The sequence below is a fragment of the Toxotes jaculatrix genome, chromosome 12 (assembly GCF_017976425.1).
Source record: "Toxotes jaculatrix isolate fToxJac2 chromosome 12, fToxJac2.pri, whole genome shotgun sequence".
Taxonomy (NCBI): domain Eukaryota; kingdom Metazoa; phylum Chordata; class Actinopteri; family Toxotidae; genus Toxotes; species Toxotes jaculatrix.
The window spans coordinates 9006921-9027161 of NC_054405.1; the positions used below are offsets into that span (position 1 = coordinate 9006921).

Here is a 20241-nt window from a genome sequence, read left to right on the forward strand (position 1 = left end):
AAGAAATAGCTTTTTTTTTTTTAAGGCGAGTGGATTTTGTTACTTTCAGCAAGAGCGAGCCTAGCTGTTTCAAGTCCGTCTGATAAGCTAAGAGAACCTGATAGTGCTTTAAAAGACTGTAAAATGCTTTCTAAAGGGGAATATGGAAGAAAGCCAAGAAAAGAATACACCTTCATAACTAGGCGTGGAAGTGGTTAAGCGTGCAATGTGAACGGTATCATCTTAAATCTGAATACAATCCACTCACAAACTACACACAATCAGTAGTATTTTATCTTAGGATTACACAACAGCTGCTGTCTGTGTTTATTGCTTACATTTGCTAAATTCACATACACATTTTGATTTTAAAACAGCAGTCTGTGCTCGTATTGCCTTGGTAAATGTGACTGAACATACAGCACAAGCCCAGGGTCAGAGCACCTTCAATATGCACAGTAATTCCAGGGATGTACACAATAATGTGTCCATACTGACTGGGATAACACACAGGTGTGGGTCAAATGTCTGCAGCCTGTCACACTGCTCCTCCGTATCGCTCGCCTACACAGACACACGTGTGTAAAATCCAATGAGGCATCAGATGTTGCATGTGAGTAGAGACTTATGCTGTAAGCACAAATTGGTCTGTTCTCAACCTCTCACATGTGACTGGCAAATGGTAGTACCCTAACATCTGTAACATCTGTTCACGTCAACCATCTGTGAGCTGAAATGGCATTGAGCGAGCATCCTCACACATAAAACGGTATAAATCGACACACAAATCGCCAAACTGATGTTAGCTGTTTTCTGTTTTGTTTTAAATAATAGGCAGTCCTGTCAGCTGGAGCTGTTTGAGAAGGTGATGCCTCTCTGCCAGTCGGACGCTTCTATGAGCGTGTTTAAATGGAATGGTTAGAGTGGTTTGAGGAAAATGCTTGTCTTAGGATTTTATATTGCTTTGTTTCCACTTTGAGTGTTAAAACTACATGCACTACTTCAGCTGTCAAGCTGCTCTCCTCTGTTAGTCAACATCTGTGGATGACAAGCAGCTTTGCAAGCCAGAAACAGAGTGCTGAGTTTCTGACTAAACTTTCTTGTCTGATATTGACTGTCACCGCAGTGAGAAAAAAAAGAACCTTTTAATTTGAAAATGGGAAAAAACTAAGCTCCGGTGGCTGTATGTTGGATTTTCTTGCAGCCAAAAATGTGGAGATACATTGTCTTTATGCACTGATATCTGAGGCGAAAGAGACATCACTAATGGTATTTAGGACTTTGAAAATGAATCCACTTTATTCCTAATCCGAAATCTTATCTGAACAATGGGCACGACTTTTGGTTATTGCTTTCACTGATTCGGCGTCTGTGAGAGTTAAGAGTACGCTCCAGGTGTCTTCCTTTTTCTTAGAGATTTGGGGGAAGTAAATGATATGGCAACCCAGCCTGTAACACCTTAACTGCACTAATCTGGTCATACCTCTGCCTTCTACAACCAGAGCCTGGAGGACAACCTGATGAAGTGGCTTATTTTAATAATTCTGTTGGTACTGATGGTGAAGTAATTGAAGTAAATGTGTGCAGTAAATATGAAGCTACCGCTAGCTAACATAGCTCAGCACAAAGACTGGAAACAGCTAGCCTGGCTCTGTCCACAGGTAATTGTGGGGTTAGGAATAAGGTGGACAGGCGTGTACAAATGAATTGGCCCTTGCCTCTCAGCATGATGTAAGAATGAGGCACTGCTCATGGACATCATGGCAAGAAAACAGGGGAGTTGTGGAGCAGGCGTGACTCCCCTGTTATATTGTGGAAGGATAAGGAAACGGTTCCTTTCGCAGGTACAATGAGAACAGTTTATGCTGTTTTGATTTAAACAGATGTTTGAAGACCTTAATGTTCCCTCAAACCTTAAATGGACCAGGTAAGATGAATAAATTGTTTTGCTGATGAAGTGAGAGGCTAATGGAGGAGCGACTCCTGAAACTGGAGCTAAGTGTAGATTGTCAGGCTGCGTATGTGGGCTCAGCCAAAGGGCCTCATCCTCTTTTCACACTAGACACAGAAGCTGCCCAGAATCTGCCCCAATGCCTCCCTGCACAGACTGCCAGTGTGCACTGGGTGATACAGGAATAGGAGATGAGGGGAGGAATGGCTGCCGCTCCTGCTGAAGTGCGGCATTATATCAGAATTCATCTACTCAAAAGCCACCACTGGAAAAGTGGTGACAGTTTCTCTCCTTTGTTATCTGGAACAACTATATGACGTAACAAGAATGCTGAGGCAACAGGGTGTAGGCATCCTACAGTGTTAGGCAAATTAGTTCATTTTAAAATGGGGTACTGATCGGGCAGCTTCAGCCTGTTCCTGTCAATTAGGATCATGTGTGATTCATTTGCTGATTCATTTGAGACTCAACTTTTTTCGCTTGGAGACTCAAATTAATGTCATCATTTAATTTCACAACTTATGAATTTATTTGGCAAAAATAATGTCACTAATTGTCCAACTGAATTTTTAAAACATGGCTTTTAATTAGATTGAACAGTTAAGCCCCAAAAACATTTTTGTCTTCAATGAAGAGTGAAGCCTCTGAAGACAAGGGAAGGACTGCAGACAGTAATAGGCAGAGATCCAGCAGACTTTATGTCAATCGAGTTTTAAACCATATTAGGATTATTGTAATAGGATCACTGTTGAACCTTGTGAGAAGATACATATTTATTTTGTAATATATTTTTTCAAGCTGCGGAGATGAAAAATCAACATCAACTTCAACAGTGTCATTAAAGCTGTATCTTCATGTAGCTGAAGAGAACGTCTGTAATATCTTAAGCAGGCAGGTTGATATTTGCTGTGGACATTTAATATCCTCTGGAAACTTCAGTCACCATAAAGCGTTACTATTCCTGTCGTAGTTTACAGGACTGTCGTGACACCAGGCAGCTAATGTACAGTATCCAATTGTCATCTTCAATATTTCTCAGACTAAAAATAATTTTTCCGTGCATGTTGCAATCGCTCGGTTGTCACGATGTACACATTTTACTCACCGTGAACCGTAAACCGAAATTAAAATGAAGACAGCTTCTTTAAGCTCACTAGAAGATTAACTCTTTCCATTTTTGAACAATACACGAGGTTTGCTTTGGCTCCACCCTCAGGCCAAATGACAACTTTGCAACCGTGCTAATTTTGAGCATTTTTACGTTGCCAAGAGGATAAATCCTTTATTTTTAATGACCCCTTCCCTTAGCACTGCCCTCAGGACACAGGGTTGCATTTTTAGCTAATTGCTTCATGCTAATTTTTTTAATTCTATAAGCGATAGACTTATTTTGTCTTAGATTCTCAAAGTGCCATGAAATATACTTCATGTGAATTCTTTTCTTTTAAATGCATTTATTTGTACCATATCCCATCTGACAGACTGTCCTGATTTCTCTCAGCAGAATAGACAGTAATAGACAGTAATATCCAAATGAAGGTTAATCTGTGTGGGAAAATAAATATTTTAATAAATATTAAGTTCTTGTCAGTTGTGGAGAACCACTGCATTGTTAGCTGCGTTGTTGTTGGATGAAGCTCACAGCAATTTATTCTATTTACCATAAGCTCTCCAGACTCCAAGAGCAGCTCAATCAGATACCACATCCGCTCCATCTGCCACTGCTTTCCCATCCTCATCACAGTGCGGGCAGAAAAATGTAGGAATATCCACATGGAAATAACACTTAACCCAAGAAATCACTGCAAATACCTCAGATCCTGGCTGAGCAGCAGAGGCCAAGTACGATCCAAAACACAAAAACAAATTAAACGTCATTACTACTTATTTCTTGTCAACACTGCTCCATGATTCCACACCAAAAATGAACAAAATTGAGATTAAAAAAAAGTTCACAAGTGTTCAAGGGGAAGTCAATTAAAGGGGCCTTAATGAAGCATCAGTGCATGTTATTAAAGCAGCAGCAGGGATCATAAAGCAGCAGACAGCAGGAGCAGATAGGAGATGTTAGACAAAAGCCCCTCTGTCACTCCTGGACCAGAAAATCAATATGTTGCTGTTGGTCACCTCTGTTCTTTCCACTTAACACCTGTAGATCACATGGAAAACCCTTTATCTTACGACTCTCCACACCAGCACACAAACAGAGTAAGATATGTTGACAGCTACTGGCCAGACGACCTTGCAGTGTGGTATGGATGCACATTGCTGCCTCTGAGGGGCTGTTACTCTTTTTATTTATCCGTTTCCTTAGTGTGTTTGGTAACTGTAAGTGGGAGAATGTGTCATTATGAAGCCAAGGAGTGTGCACAATCTGGTGACACACTAATTAGCGATGATCTAGGTGAAATGCTAGCTGTGTTAGCGTGTGGATAGGTGTCTGTGGGCGATACACACAGTTTGAGGGAGCAGCCTGACAGCTGCTTTGCCTCAAGCTCGAAGCTAATTTAAGAATAGAATGGCCCACTAAGTTAAATAAAGGTGGCAGCCTAGCCATACTGACATGACCGCCTGGCCTCGCTGATATTCTGCAAAATGTTAAAATTCAAATAATAATAATAATAATGATGCTGATGATAATCTCTCTCAAGCTCGGAAAAACAGGGAAAACAGAAAAGGTGGTTGCAAAGATGAAGACAATACATAAAAGTATGTCTAGAGGGGTGCAATTTAAAAGGAGATTTACAGAATAACATTGAATTAACGAGCTTCTGTTCCTCAGGCGGGCACGTACAACGCTAAGCGCCCCTAGCAAAACTGCAATCAGCTTTATTCTTGACTCTAGACTGAAGGAGAGTCAAGAGAGCCCGAGGAGCTCAGGCTGACAGGAAACCCAAATGTCTGATTGTAGCCACGGGCCAGACGTTGCCTACTTTAAATGTGATCATTGAAAAGTGATGACACCAGGCCAGAGCAGCACAATATCGTGCAAGTTTACATCATATTTCAGCCTCCTCTAGTCTGGAGGAGATAAACCAGTGCACTGGTTGACAACTACCCAGCTCGCTGGTTTCCAGTGTGTCCAATTTGTCTGAGGACTCTCAAATAATATACTGCCAGTGTGAGCCTCATGTTCTTGATGTGGGTGTGTTATGAACATTTTTGCTGGCAATGGCAAAGTCTGACTAATACATTACCGGCTGTGACAGCCACATCCATCTGACCAGAAAATCCTTCTGCCTTTATTTGGAAAACATCTGGAAAGGACATGTAGTAAGACTGGTGGAATAAAATGCCATGAAAGCAACAGGATAAGCTACTACACAGATCAATAATCTCATGATAGTGGCACAAGTAAAATATCCCAAACTCACTGTTGGGTAATGCACTGCACTGTTAGAGTATTTGCAACTAAATACCCTAAGACTTGAAATGTGTTAGCTAGTTGTATTGAACAAGACATATTTTTAGTTTTTAACTGCTGAGTCAAACTTACAAGCCAAAGCACACCAAAATTATCATTATGGTTTACTAAACTCAAACTAGGGGCTTGGGTTGTCCAATAAATCACAGTTAATGGTATTCTGCAAATTCAAAAACCAAATCAAGCAATAAGTCATTTGACTTTGACTCCAAATCCACCCCAGTCAGCCAGCATCCCATCTTGAAATTACGATGTGATGTTTTCTGTTTTTAATTCAGAATTATCAGTTAAATCACTGTAAAGTCTTGTGCTGTGGGTTGATGAATCAAATTCACATCTGTGCTTCATTAAAAAGGTGTCAGATTAGTTCATTTTTATATCATTTGTTCAAATTTTGTCATATGTTTCAGACATATCCTACAACTTCTACCTAATGGTTCTAATCCAGTTTCTGCAAATGCATGTCTTTTTTTGCTGGTTGTCAGTTCAAACTGCTCACGGCAAAACTAGAGAAGGTTGTGATCACAGGAAGCAGGGGAAAGTGTACAGTTGCGAAGGCAGAGGAAAAGAGCCAAGTGCGAGGTCAAAATAAGGTAGGAGAAGAGGATGGCTTAAAAAAGGCACGTAGGAGTAGGGAGCAATGGCAGGAAACAGAGGGAAGAAACTGTCATGGCTAAAATAGAGGCAGGTGAAGGCAACAGGGGTGCGTGGTTAAGTGGTTTGCTGAATGTCAAGTTACAGCTCATCCTCTAATCCCCTTTCTCAAAGCTCCGCCATACTGACAGTTTGTGAAGATACCCTGGCAACTGAAGATGAAACCTGATGAAAATATAATAAAACCCCATGTGTGATTAGACCACAGCATGTTGAATAGCATGGGATTAAACACTAATATTAATCCTCCTGATTTTCTGTGATATACATACAGCATGCACAAGAGTCTTACTCCTACCACACTGCAGGACAGCTAAACATCATTCTTTGAGACATTTCAAAAGAAAAAAAAAGTCCTCTCACAGCGGTTTCACCTTCTGTTTGGTCTTCAGTAAGTGCTCAGTTAGATTGAGGTCTGACTGATGTTTGGCACAAAAAAACTCCTCGGCTGCCTTTTCTTTATGTTTAGGATCGATGACCTGCTGCATTGTTCTACAGCTTGGATGCAACGTATAAAAATGAGATACGAGCCGCCCTTTCCTTGAAGCTGAAAGGCAGCGCTTTAACCTCACAGCCGTTGCTTCATTTCACGTCAAATGTGCTGGAGTAAAACCAAAACATGTCACTGTCCCGATACTTTCCGACTGCGTTGTATATATTTCCAAACAACTGCTCAGCCTCGCAACTAATTTTAAACCGATTCAATTTCAGTAGTGTCAGAGGAGAAGCAGCAACGGCTGTTTACTGTGACTTTATGAGCCACAGTCTAAAAAAGAAAAGATCTGTTTCCAGGAGGCAATCATCTTGACTTGTCTGAACAAGTACAGTACATTCTTTATATATATATTTTTTCAGATATTTTCTTATTTGCTGCACGAATTGATTGGATTTGGCAGGTAACCTGGCTTTTGGAAGACTGCAAGGTGATCTAGTTTGTAAAGTTTTATAGTGCAGAGAAATTACCAGGGTATAGAACTAGTATCATACTACAGTAAATATAAAACCCACCTTGGACTCAAAGCATAAAAGCAAATGTTTTGTTCATCACATCTCCTCCCAGGGGTGCGTTACTTAATGAAGCTATTCTCACTCAGTTAATCATCAGCATTGATTTTGGGAGCAATTGACAGCCCTACACGACAGTGGGTACATTTATGTCTGCACTAACAGCGCTGTATACTAATTAAGACATTAATCTAGTTGTTGCATTTGTCATATTAACACCGGCGTCTCTGTGTCGACAAGCATAATGTGAGAATCACCAGGTTAGAAACCCGGCTCTTCATTTTCTTCTCTTAAATGTGTTCTTGTGTCAAAAAGGACGTTGGGGACATTTGGCGTGATTGTTTACAAGGATGACAAAAAGGTAGTAGTAGCAAAGTGGTAGTAGCAAAAGCCCACATTTCTGGAGTGAATGCTTTTAGCTAAAAGTGTGAATAATGAGGCCTCCACCCAACGCTGTGTGTGAGGAGGAAAACTCAAAGAAACGACAACAAAACGTCAATTTCTCAGTGATTTCAATTCAATTCTTCGCAATGAATAAACAGTTTCTGTTGTCAAGGTAACAGGCGTGTCCCTGCATTGTCTGTGACATGTAAGCAAAACTAAAACAAGTCAGGCCAGTTGTGTTCTGATACCGATTTCCAAAATGTGATCAACTGGGGATTTTTTATTTCATCCTTCAAATAAATCATTAGCATCCACTTACATCTGGTTGTTGTCAAAACGTGTTGCAATTAGGCATTTTGTTACCTGTTATCCCCACACTCCCCAGTGCCCTCCAAAGTGCAATATGCTTTAAGGAGCATCCTGAGAGTGTGTGTGTGCGTGTGTGTCAGAGAGAGAGACACATGTCAGCCACACCTGCTCCCTTCTTACATAAGATCATGTGAGCACAAAGAAATAACAGGCTGGAAAAAGCACACATGGTTGACATTGTACACAACACATTGAACACAATAATACTCATTGTTACACAAGTGTGCAGTCAGTGGGGGGATAGGGAAGAGCAGCTGCAGTCTGGATACTGCACCAGTGTGGGCAGATAAGGGCTGTGCTGGAGAAGCAGTGTGAGATTTTAGATGAAGTGACATGAAAGGTGGGAACGTGGAGTTATATTAGTGAAACACTGATGTGTAGAAGAAATGAGACAATAAGACTGTGGTGCAATTGTGAATGTATTTGTTATGATGCATGGATAGTGAGAGGTGGGACTAAAGGGTAAAGACCTGGCCACAGCAGCATTTAAAGCAATAAAATCTCACGGAGAAATCAATTCATGTTGTTGGAATCTACATAATCGTTGGATTCACTCACGGCTGCAAAGTAAATCTGCACAAATTTTTCACGTCAAGTTATACCTTGACGAACTTGACATGCTCACTTGCCACATCGAGCAACAGCGAGCTGTCCTGACAGCGCTGACCTTTGAGGGAGCAGAGAACTCAAGAGATCAAAATGGAGGAAGCTAACGTAGCCTGTTAGCTGTGTCACTTTTGTCCTGTTTTACTTAACCTCCAGCGCTGGGAGTGTAAACTGCTCTGTAACAGAAGTATAGTTTACTGACAGCTAAGAGCACAAATAAGTCTATGTGAACTTGTTGCCAAGTTAGTGACAGAGCTAACAAGCTCAGAAAAAAGAAAGAAGCTTTGACTTTTTCAAAAGTCTCTTTATGTCAGTTTCACTAAAATGGATAAGAACTGAAATTATCTGCAAACCCTTGCTGATGTCACTATAATACAACGTTTTTTTTTGCCATTTGATAACCACCGCCTTGGCTCATTATATTGTGTCATGTCATGTCATCATCTGCCGCTTATCTGGGTCCAGGCCCAGGTCGCGGGGGCGACTCCCGCCCAGTCCACAATGTACCGAAGTCCTACAGCACCTCCCACAGGTGGTGGGCTCACGGGAGGCAGTGCCGCCCAGAGTGGGGCTCAAACCCACGACCCCAAGAGAGTGAGTCTCATTCTCTACCAACTGAGCTAACAAGGCAGCTCGTTATATTGTGCTGAGTCCAGATTAAAAACTTATGTAAGCATTTGTCCAAATTTAATGTTATATTACAAAAAAGGCAATTTGTAAAATGATAAATAAAAAGGAAAAGCCCACTGACGTGGATGCTTTCGAGGATGGTCCCAATGCAGATCCCTAAGGATTTGGATGTTTTTTACTGATAAATAGTTTGAAGTCATTCTTGAATGTTGTAAAAATAAATGAACTCCGTGTCTTCTTCCAGGACCAACTGAAAGTCTTTAACTAAGATAGCATTTCCCCAAATAGCAGCTTATTATTGGATGTATTTGGTCCAAAATAGTGGCATTTGTTTTGTATGTATTGCTCAACCGTACTTTAGGGAAGACTCCAAAAATGGAGTAAATCACGAGAAGATCAGGACACAAAATACCTCCTCTGTGCCGCTGCCGTGTTTTTATTAAGTTAAATGCTTAATTGTCCAATAAATAAAAATACCATGCACGAGAGAATTAAGCGGTACAACGACTGAGCTCCACTGGGTTGAAAAAAATTGTGAGGGGAAGTGGAAAGTTGTACGTGATTAACTTTAGCCTTTGGTCTGCAGATGCTTGGTTATTTTTGAAATCATTACACGAACATGTTACAGTCTCCTGCTTTCTGTTTTAATGCTCATCCTTCTTTAAGTTACTGACATCTGGTTTGGTTTGCATGCGCTTGTTTGTTTAGCTTGTGTCCTTCACTGCTGCTAAAACCTGGCTCCCCAACTCCCGGTGTAATGCACTGTAGTCCAGATGTGCTCTGAGTATCCAAACACATTAATAATTGAAATGTTTTTGGAAAGGCTGGGATAACATGCATAGTGTTTTTCCTCTTTTGCAACACACTACCCTTTTTTTTTCTCTGAAAATAAACCAAGAGAACTTTGTATGTGTAAACACAGTTACTCCGGGAATATCGACAGGGGATCCCGAAGAATAACAAATGAACTTTTTTGTTCTGTTGTTTTCTTATTTTTTTGCCATTGTTCAAAAAGAGGAAAGTGGCCCGAGTACCACACAGATCAGCTCAGACAAAAGCTTTATTTTACACTTCTATTTATACACTTTAGAAAAAACAAGGGAAAATGAGATGCTTAAAACTACATTAAAGCTGTATTAAGATAATATGACAGCAAACAGAACAGACTACTACTACTGCTTCGAATTAAAAAAAGTGTTCAACTGGTATAACGTGGAGTGGCTTTTATTGTGAAACCCCAGTACTGCTTTGTACTAACAGCACTAGTTCATCAAGTGCCAGGTTGAGTCTAAAAAAATGTTATTTTTGGCATTTCCTGACAGTGGATCAGTTTTAAATATTGCAGGGAGTAAGGGAGCGTTCAGGAGCAACCACAGTGAGCTGTTGGATGAAAAGCTGCAGGAGAAAAAAAAAGCTGCACACCTCCACCTTCTGAGCGAGGCAGCCACCACACAGCGACTGACCTGACTGAATATGTTTTTGAAACAATTAAAACTTCTTTATTTATTAAGTTGCACTGTAAACAGCTTCTGTTTCTCTGCTGTTGCATTTGTGACAAACCAGCTGCTCAAAGAGTGTTTGTAGTATTAAACTGCACTTGCTGTTTCCATGGCAACCATGGCTGTCGCAAAATCAACCAGGACTGAAATCTAAAGGATTACAACTGTAAGTGTTTTAAATGTCCAACCCTAGAGCCTAATGAGAAGTTAAAAAAAAATGTTGGCATAGAAGGAAAACAAACAAACAAACAAAAAAAAACTTCATTGAAGGTAATGAAAAGGTTTTGCAGAATCATCCAGTTTAGAGGTTTCTGTCCTCGGGTTGCAGAAGCAGTATCAGGAAATCAAAAAATTCTTATCTTTAAACAGAGAATGAATCATAAACAGAAACCTAAAAAAAAATCATATGCTATATGGATGGAAGATAGCAGGTGCTCTATGTTTGACCACAGACAATCATAATAATGGGTAATACAATTGCGCCGTACAGCTGGTCCTTTAGAAACACGCTTCTCCTGTGGAAAGCAGGGAGAGTTCAGCCACACATCCTGAACCATAAGCCCGCTTTATTGTCTCACACTGAGGGGGAATTTCGACTCAAGATCATCATTCATTTGAGTAAATACATACAGTTTACTTTGCCATGCTATTCAAGCTGCCACAACACAAAACAGCTGCTGAAATTTAAACGTTGCCTTAAGAGGACTGTCACGCTCAGTGGAAAGTGTACCTTGACAGATGGGCTGGCTGCACTGATGATGTGTAAGTTAGCTTAAGCAGAGCACTGAGACTCGCTGTATGTGATGTATTCTGCCGAAATGATTTGTATGCCCAAAAGTGTTGAGAGGTTCCCTGTACTCCAGAGGTACTGCTCTGAGGTCAGCTGAATAAAAGATGTGAGGTGTAATTTGGCTTTTAGTGCTAAGTCCTAACTTTTGAAATGGACGAATCATTCAAAACATTCAAAGCACAGAATCAAAATTTAACAAGAAACAAAGTCTTCCCTCTTTGTGAATTACCTGTGTAGGGTTTCTCCTCTACAGTGTTTTCCCTGTGTTGAAAACACAGGGAAAACACCTTTAATGCTCTATTTGACAGGACAAATACGCTGTGTAAAATATTTCATTAAAAAGTAAACAGTAATATTTTATCAGCACCAACAGCACTCAAAGTAAAATTAGACATCATGCAGTCTCATTAAGCCTGATAACTCAATATACACAGCACACAAAATACAACACTGGAGAAAGGATTGCTATTAAATTGCCAGAATGTTAATTGCTGCACGTAAATATGGACTCCTGCTCTTATGTGGGGAAATGGAGCACCCTGTCGGTTCAGGTAGGGACCTGGGTTCCTGCATGCCGTCAGCTGATCAGTATCAGATAACTCTTACAATCACCTATCAGATTGAAACAAGCTAATTAGGTGGTCTTGATAATCTGACAAGCTCACACTCTCACTCCTGTGATTCTTCATGTCAGTGCTTCTGTTACGGCTCGTACACCACACAGGATCTGCTGTGCTGCTTGGATTCATCTGTTGAGCGCCTTCGAATGCAGAGCATTTCCCACCAAGGGCATCTGGACATCTGTTTACCATAAACTGTCCTGAATCTTCTGATGTAAGTGTCTGTCTGAACAATCTGACATTTTGCAAGAACACTGTACAGTGAAGTGGTCTTAGTACTCCACAGCGTAGCCCCTCGGTTGTACTCACATGAACCTACTTAGACAGGAGATTTCACTACAGCTGACCTTGTTCTTCACCCAAGTTCAAATGATTTGTTGTTGGATGTAATGCCAAAACGTAACCTCAGGGCTTCAGAGTTATATTTACACTGAACATGAATATTCTGCTCTACAGTTTATATATACATCAGGCATGACAAAAATCCAGTGAAGCCATCAAATTGTGTTCAAGCCACAAACGGCCATTATTCATGAGACAAAAACACTCAGCCTGTTGACACCTGCAATTGTGCAATGGAATGGGCCCGTGTGTGATTTTAATTTATTTTTTGCATCAAGTTCAACTTTTATTAACTTTGTTCCACTGACCAATAGTAAGCCACTTTATCAGTGCTGAACTTTGAGGGGAATGAGAGTCAGAGAGCTCAAAATTATGAGTGCTATCATAGATTAGCTAAGTAGCACCATTCACTGTAATTTAAGATGTTCTTTTGAAGTATAAACTGTTCTACAAAAGAAGAATGCTATGCAGACGGTTCTAAGACAGGAGTCGATGGTATGCAAGGTAACACCCACCCAGTAGCCTGGCTGGCTAGCTCTACCACAAAAGACTACTACTACTACTTCTGAAAGTTACACTTCAATAAAAATGACCTGGAATTCCATGTCTCTGGGCGTGAGACGAGCCACTCTGCACTGAAGGCATAATTTGCTTTGTCATAATTAAGTTTGAAATTTTAGATTTTCTTACAGCTGGGGATATTTACTAAGATGAATGGTGTCCTGATGTGTCACTTCAGAAACTTCTGTTGTAGTCACCTGCCTTATTCTGACTTAATTTCTTGTTTTACAGTGTTGACAAATTGAATTTTTTATACAGTCCCACTGTATTACAGCACAAATCTCAAGCCGTCTCTGTAATATAATAATCCATAATACATTTCATGTTTAATTATAATTCCTTATGCAAAAGGAAATTGATTTCGGGCCATGGGAAATATTTTCAGTGAGCCAAAATGAAGGTACAAGAGAAACATTTCTTTATTTTTTTTAGATGATATGGGTTCAAATATCCCCTCTAATATTATTTATTGTCCGGGTGAATGAGTTTCAACTTCTATTCAGGCTGCTGGACCTTCATTTTACATAGCTCAACACCCTTTTAAACTATTTGCACCAGGCAACTGATTCTGCAACTGTCCGTGAAACTTGCAGACCAACCTTTTGCACTGCTGACAAACATGAAGCTTTACTGCCTTCAAACTGGAGCTCTTGACCTTTGGAGAACATAGTAACCTTGGTACAGTACTTCCACATTTTGTTGCTGTTTGAGCTGGCATGAACATCAGTTTGTTTGTTTGAGCAAACACAGGTGTTTTTGAATTAACAAGGGCAAACAGGAGCAGGTCTACTTAGATGACTAACCCTGGACCCGGAATCATCAGAACTTTTAACATCAGCAATATACATACACATGTTTAAGGGTCGAACCGCTGACCCTCGGACTTGAAACTAAAGAGGCTAAATGTCCCAGCATATAAGCACCAAATACAACTATGTCGAGATAAACAGCAGCTGTAACACACTCCACCTGCAGTTAGAATTTTCATTCACATTTTCATTCAAGGTTTCTGGTTTTGCCATTTCCACTGAGATTTCCACTTGTGATTTTCTACCGGTATATGCATCTGGGTTCTCACAACAATATGCTATGTATGTGGGTTTTTTGGCTTTTTTGTTTTACATGCACATTAAACTCTGCAATAACCTACCACTGCCCTGTTTCCACTAAAATCTGTTCAGCCAGGAGCTGTCTGTGGTTCTGAGTGGGATTTCTCTACTCTGAACACCATTAATTGTACTGTCATTACACACTGAGTATATATTCCTCAGTGGCTTGTCTTTGCACCTTTCCACTGGCATGACTAGGGATTTTTATTAAAATGTTAATTTAAGACAAAATGTCCACCATTTTCAATGCCAGGCAGAATCTGAAGAAAAAAAAAATCTCTTCAGGCCTCTAATGTTATTCGGAGTATTATACATTTCAGTCCTTGTCAGTAGTTGGCTCAGATCGTAGAAAAGACTGCGGATTACGTTGTCTGACATTGTACTTTCAGCCGTGTTGCCTTTATCTTGATGAGACAATTCTTAGAGCCAGTGACTACAGTACATGCACAGTCTCTTTTTCTTTTTGGTCACCGTATGTCAATCTTCCCTCACTTTTTTTTGTTTTTGGTCCCTTATGGTGTCCTTTTTAGCTACACTGGGTTTCCACAATGCAGTGAGTGCACTGCCAAGCACATACTCCAATGTTCTTTCCACTGGGCGACAGTTTACTTCTGTACTAGAGGAACAGAGTGGGTGGGGGGCATGGTTATTAACATTTCCTTGAACACCATATCTCAAATTTGTTCAGGCATTACATTTCTCACTGTGTCCCAAGGCAATGAAACTAGCATTAGCTAACTTCATACTGCAACATTAACCGGCTATCATATTCCCATCAGAAAATGTAGAAACTATGACATTTAATTCATAGCAAATGGGCTGCCGGTCCAGTGCAGTATATCATGTAGGCTAGAACTGCCTATGTGTCTAACTCATGTCAACACTGCCCACACCTTTCTAAAGAGCACCAGCTGCCTAATGCTTGAGCTGTTTCATAAGCAAGGTGAATTATGATCATCGTTGTCAGTGATACACTAAGGCTGCCTGAAAGAAAATTGTTTTTTTTTTTTTTTTAAAGAATACATGTCATGTTTGAATGCCAGCTCCAGCTTCCGCATCACTGCCCAAAAAAATATCTGAGAATTAAATGTTGCAGCTGCTTAATGGATCATGTCTGATGAATTGAAGGGTGGAACTTAGCAATTCAAGAAAGGTCATGTGTCCCATTTTAATGGGCTTGCGCCACTGCTGCTAATAAAAGACGCATTAAATTAACAGAAATTTTAATGGGGTTTGGTGTGGTATTCTTCCCAGACTGTACAAGACAGGACGGCACTTATCCTGGCTTATCTCGCGGATGACTGTTATGTGATATTGTTCAAAGGAGGTTACACAAGATGGTTACCATGGCATTTGCACAGGCGTTTCTCCAGCTTTACTTTGCTCGCGGATAATGGGTCAGGTCAAGCTATTCTCCTGCTTTTCTCCTCCTTGGTTGTGACGTGACTAAGAGCTGGGTCATTTTAACCTCTCTTTTCTCTGACTTGACATCTTCCCACAGAAATTAAAATCTTCAAGCCTCCATTTACAGAAGCTATAACATTAAGGAATCATACACTAAATGTTTTGAGTAAAGATGCCACAGCTTGGCGAGAAACCAGGCTAGTCAAATGGTGAGAGGTTGTATGGATAGTAACAGCTACCTTTCCCTCTGAGGTCGTCAAATATAAGACGATATGGGAAGGACTTCCATCCTGTTCTGGGCTGATGATAATTGTACAAATTCTAAAAACACCACATGGCAGTGCGCAAAAATGTAAAGTCACATGATGATGATTTGTATGTCTGGTTTTGTGCTATAAATGTGCAGCTTCCCAGACAGAGGGAATAGGTGCCATGCAGTGGTGACACTACAGTTTATATCCAATCCTAATGTCAAACCTCTCAGTCCAACAGAAATCACAGATTTTGAAGGTTCTTGATACATCTCTGAGGGCTCAGGGTAGTCTCAAGCTGAGTGCAGGAGAGCTCTTTGGTGGGCTTTTTGGGCCCTTGATACAGTGTGTGAGTGCACAATCCTGCAGACTCTCCTTAAGGGACTGATACACAATTCACAGAGTTGTGACAAAAAAAAACAAAACAGGAATGACAGGGGAACCCAAGAAGCATCCACAAAAAAACAAAACAAACCCCTACACACCATCTTGCAGTGAGATCATACCAATCGCAACACCCATCAACATTCCCACCCATGAGTACTCTAGTCCTGTCCCATACTTTCTATTTGCACAAGTGACATGAACTAAAATCTGTGGAGTTTGGTGCTTTAGCCATGGAGTGATCACTGAGATTGGGTCAGTATGATTTAGCCTTCATTAGGAAAGTTTCTAACATGGATGCACACATAAGTGTTCACTCTAAAGATGGCACATCATTTGCAAAAGATGGTCTTTGGCTAAGAACAGAAAATCTCCCCAACCTCCTCTGTGAGGCACAGCCTGGATCTGAAGTTCTTACATTAACCTCCTCAAAGGCACTTCAAATGCTACTGCATTCTATGAGAATGTATAATTATATGAGAATATATAATATCATTGCACTTTCCAAACTGTGAATGTGTCATTGCTAGGAGCCCACTTGTTTATTAACACTTTTTTTTCAGTGTTGCCTCTTGATGTGATGGCAGCATAATGATACAGCACAGCTTGTAATGATTTTGGTATGAAGAGTTTTTAACATATATTTTGGCACAGCTTGTTTTAAAGCACAAGAGAAGACTCTCTGGTAACACCATAATTTGTAATGACTGACACATTATTATCTATACTTTTAAAATGGATAGTGACAAAAAAAAAAACAGTGACCAAACCACAGACTATAGAGTTAGGAGTAAATGGTGAAAGAGATGTAAACAAGCTGAAGTAAAACATACAGACACAACAGGGGGAAAATGAAACTGCGGCTGGTTTTGATAATTCACTGCATATTCACTAGTTTCAGTGCAACTTTTCTGTGCAATTTATTTATGTTGAATATGTTATTTATATATTTATTTTAGCACCTAAATTTTATAAAGCACATTCTATGGCTGTAGCAAGCAGTCTATGCTCATACAGCAAACAACGACATACAGGTCAGGGAGCTGATATACAGCTTGTTTTTATATTAGATCATTCCAGCTCATGGCAAGGCTCACTGACTCCTTTTTAAAATGGAAAAATTTACTTTGCCATATTCATATGCTATACGTTACCTGTTGTTTTAAAATACACAGTGTCCATGACATACACTGAGCTTTTGTTATATCTGTTGGCAGCACAGAGAAATGATGGTAGACGAAAAATTGACACGTCACATATCAAAGTCTTAACGAGGAATCGAAGTATTTCATTTGTTTTACTTGATTTAGACCCATAGTAATCCATTCAATTCAAAAGGAAGCTTTAACCAAAGATTTAACCAAACAAAAACCACAATTACTAAAAGCTGTGACAGTACAATACCAAAATAAAATTATATGGCTATGCCTTTTAAACGCTGGACCTTGGTGAAGGAAATAAGCATTGATAAGTGACAAGGTTGTTCTCAGTCAATAACAGCTATACAAACAATACAACTGCTGGATTTCAATCTCATCCACCTTTCAGAAAGCTCAGGTTTTGTAACAGTTTACTGAGTGTGTGTGTGTGAACACTTGTGGACACTTCACCTCCCTCACCCACACATTACCAAAACATACTTCATTAAACATTAAGACTTAACACGTTTTGTTCTGGATTGTAAGTCTACACTTCACACTGTCTTCCAATCCATTAAACAGCCATCCTTTCTTTTTTTGCTACATTTATCTTTCCTATTTTCTCTCTAAACCAAATGACACTGTGGTCACCATGAAATTAGCTTTACTGGCCCTTTGGTGCAGTTTTTTGGATACAGTAAACAGCAATCATAGTATATTTTCCTAGAGATTAAAATTAGCTGGAAAACATGTTTTAACAGTTAAATTCATGGGTTAACTGCTGTTTGGCTGATTATATTAGGTGTACTATGTCACTGCATTACATCCTTTGGTAATGCAAAGGATCATCCTCAAATTAAATCTGCCACCAAATCCTCCAAGCGCCACTTGGTACAGAATACAAGAAATGTAACAGAGACAAAAATGGAGCACAGATGAATAAATGTAAGAAACAGATCATTAACAACTATTATCTTGGATGGAATAAAAGTATTAAATGTTTTGCTCCCAAGAGCATATATTTCTGCCAAATTTTGGTATTTGGTCTCCATTCTTTGCTCTTTATTCCATGTCTTCTGTCTTATTTGCAATGATAAAATTTGGTTTAAAAAATGCTCTGAATTATTGAAATGCTTGGAACAGATGAAGCCTTTGCAAGTCTTCCATGTCTTCAGCCATGTTCTGTTCTATTTGAGTAAGTGTCCAAATCCCAGCAACCAGGCTGACGTGATGCCGGCCTAGGAAGGCGATCAAAGCTATTTCAACAGTACATGAACAGGAGTAATACTTCTTCTTCTACAAATTCTGCAAAAGTCTACAACACCACTTTATTGGTTTTCTGATGGATTTTAAATGTCACTCTTCCATAGCTACAGGCACCACATCTGTGATAAATAAATAAATAAATAAATAAATAAAAACAAAACAAAAAAATATACTATTTATTCCCTAAAAATGAAAATACACCATTTCTCATCCATGACCTGTCAGAACAGAGGTCCTGTTGTCTGCCATTAACTGAGCACTGCCCAACCAGCACTGAATATTAATGGAGCCTTCCCTGGATCATCAGAGTGTGTGCGTTTAATTCTCAATCCTATCTGCATCTTCTAGGGCACAGGCGTTGTGTGTCTGTGTGTGTGTGTGTTTGTGCATACTGTGTGTGTCTCTCTGAGCTGTTGTGGGTTTGATCATGAGAGAGGACATCTTCTGAGTTCGAGTCCTGTCACACACTCACACGGCTGAGATTAGTTATATTACAGTACAGCAGCATGTGTGTCTAATTAAGCAGCCATTAAAACACATGCAGTAAAAGCCTTATTAAAATAATCTATACCTTCACAAGCAGAGGAACAGAACACAGCTGGAGCCACATTGAGAAGAGCAGCCAGTCCGACTGATTCCAATTAAATCAAATGAATATCATCTTGTTAGCAGCGTGGTTAAAATGACAGAATCCTGATGCTGAATGCACAAAGTGCAGACTGATCGTGTTAAGATGTGACAGCTTATCAACAGGCAAGGCCAATGGAAGGCTCCCAAGCGAAAGGAAGAAAATACGTGCTATAGCAACAAAGTGGTCTGAGAATTTACATTGAAATCTCATTCCCCAATTCTGACAGTGCGTCAAGATGGATAACGTGCGCAATGTGCGAAGTCACCAAAGCGTACAGATTGCGCACACATAAAACCCACGGTGGACGGAAAATCTCCAGTCACGTTTGGTGGTGGTGAACATATGGCTTACCTAAAAGACTCGATGCAAGCACCGGAATTATGATGATGACGATGGTGATGGCCCGTCCATCTAAACGCGATTCTTCTTTCCTCTCCTCTGTCGGCGTGTCGGTGATGTTTTAACTAGGCCATTTCTTCCCCCGGATCGCAATTATTTCTCAGGAGGGTAACGCGTCGCAGGGTTTCGCACATCAGCACACCTTCTCGGTGTCCGTCTTTCTCCGGCTTTTCCAAAAAAAGCACACCTCATAGTGCCCCCCTCCTCCTCCTCTCATCCCTCTCTGACAACACCCTGCTCTGTTCCCTTTACCCACAGATATTTGGACTTTTATAATGTTGAGATGCAGCAGCGAGTATGATTCAAACTGGGGGAGAGGAGGGAGAGAGAGAGAGAAAAAAAAAAACACTCAGTAAAATAAATGCGTAACGCTACAGCGTCAAGACTCTGCGCGTTGCTTCACAAGTCAACGCAGTGATCTGTCCTCTTTTCCCCGTTTGTCCATGCTGATAATAATCCACGGTATCTGCCCCGCTGCACGGCGAGGGGCCTTCAAAAAACAAAACGAAGGGGGGAAAAAAGAAAAAGAAAAACGCGGACTGCTCGACTTAAAAATATGTGAAATAGCGCTCTAAAGACACCCCACGAAATCAGGTGTCCAGTCTCTTCTTTACGCGCTTGCGTGGTGCTCTCTCTTGGTTTCACTTGGTATCTGATGCTCTTAAGAGAAAACAGAGGCTCGGTTTGAGAAACAGCGAGGGGATCTTCCGTTTAGCCTTCATGGTTTTAAATCAATACCATAAGTGTTTTAAATATTAGGATGCGGCGATATTATTATGAAGCCCGAGACATGCGATGAAGAAGATCCCACGGATTGTGCTTCAACAGCCTCTCTCCCTCTTCC

General features: G+C 40.3%; 1 protein-coding gene across 1 annotated transcript in view; it reads right to left on the minus strand.

The window, feature by feature from the left end:
* nlgn2b (neuroligin 2b) overlaps positions 1-19425 on the minus strand; it is a 53959-nt gene extending 34534 nt beyond the window's left edge. Inside the window, exon 1 of the mRNA XM_041051308.1 lies at positions 19350-19425. The gene's annotated coding sequence lies outside the window, so the exon portion shown is untranslated. The remainder of the gene's footprint in view (positions 1-19349) is intronic.
* Between the last annotated feature and the right edge of the window lie 816 nt (positions 19426-20241).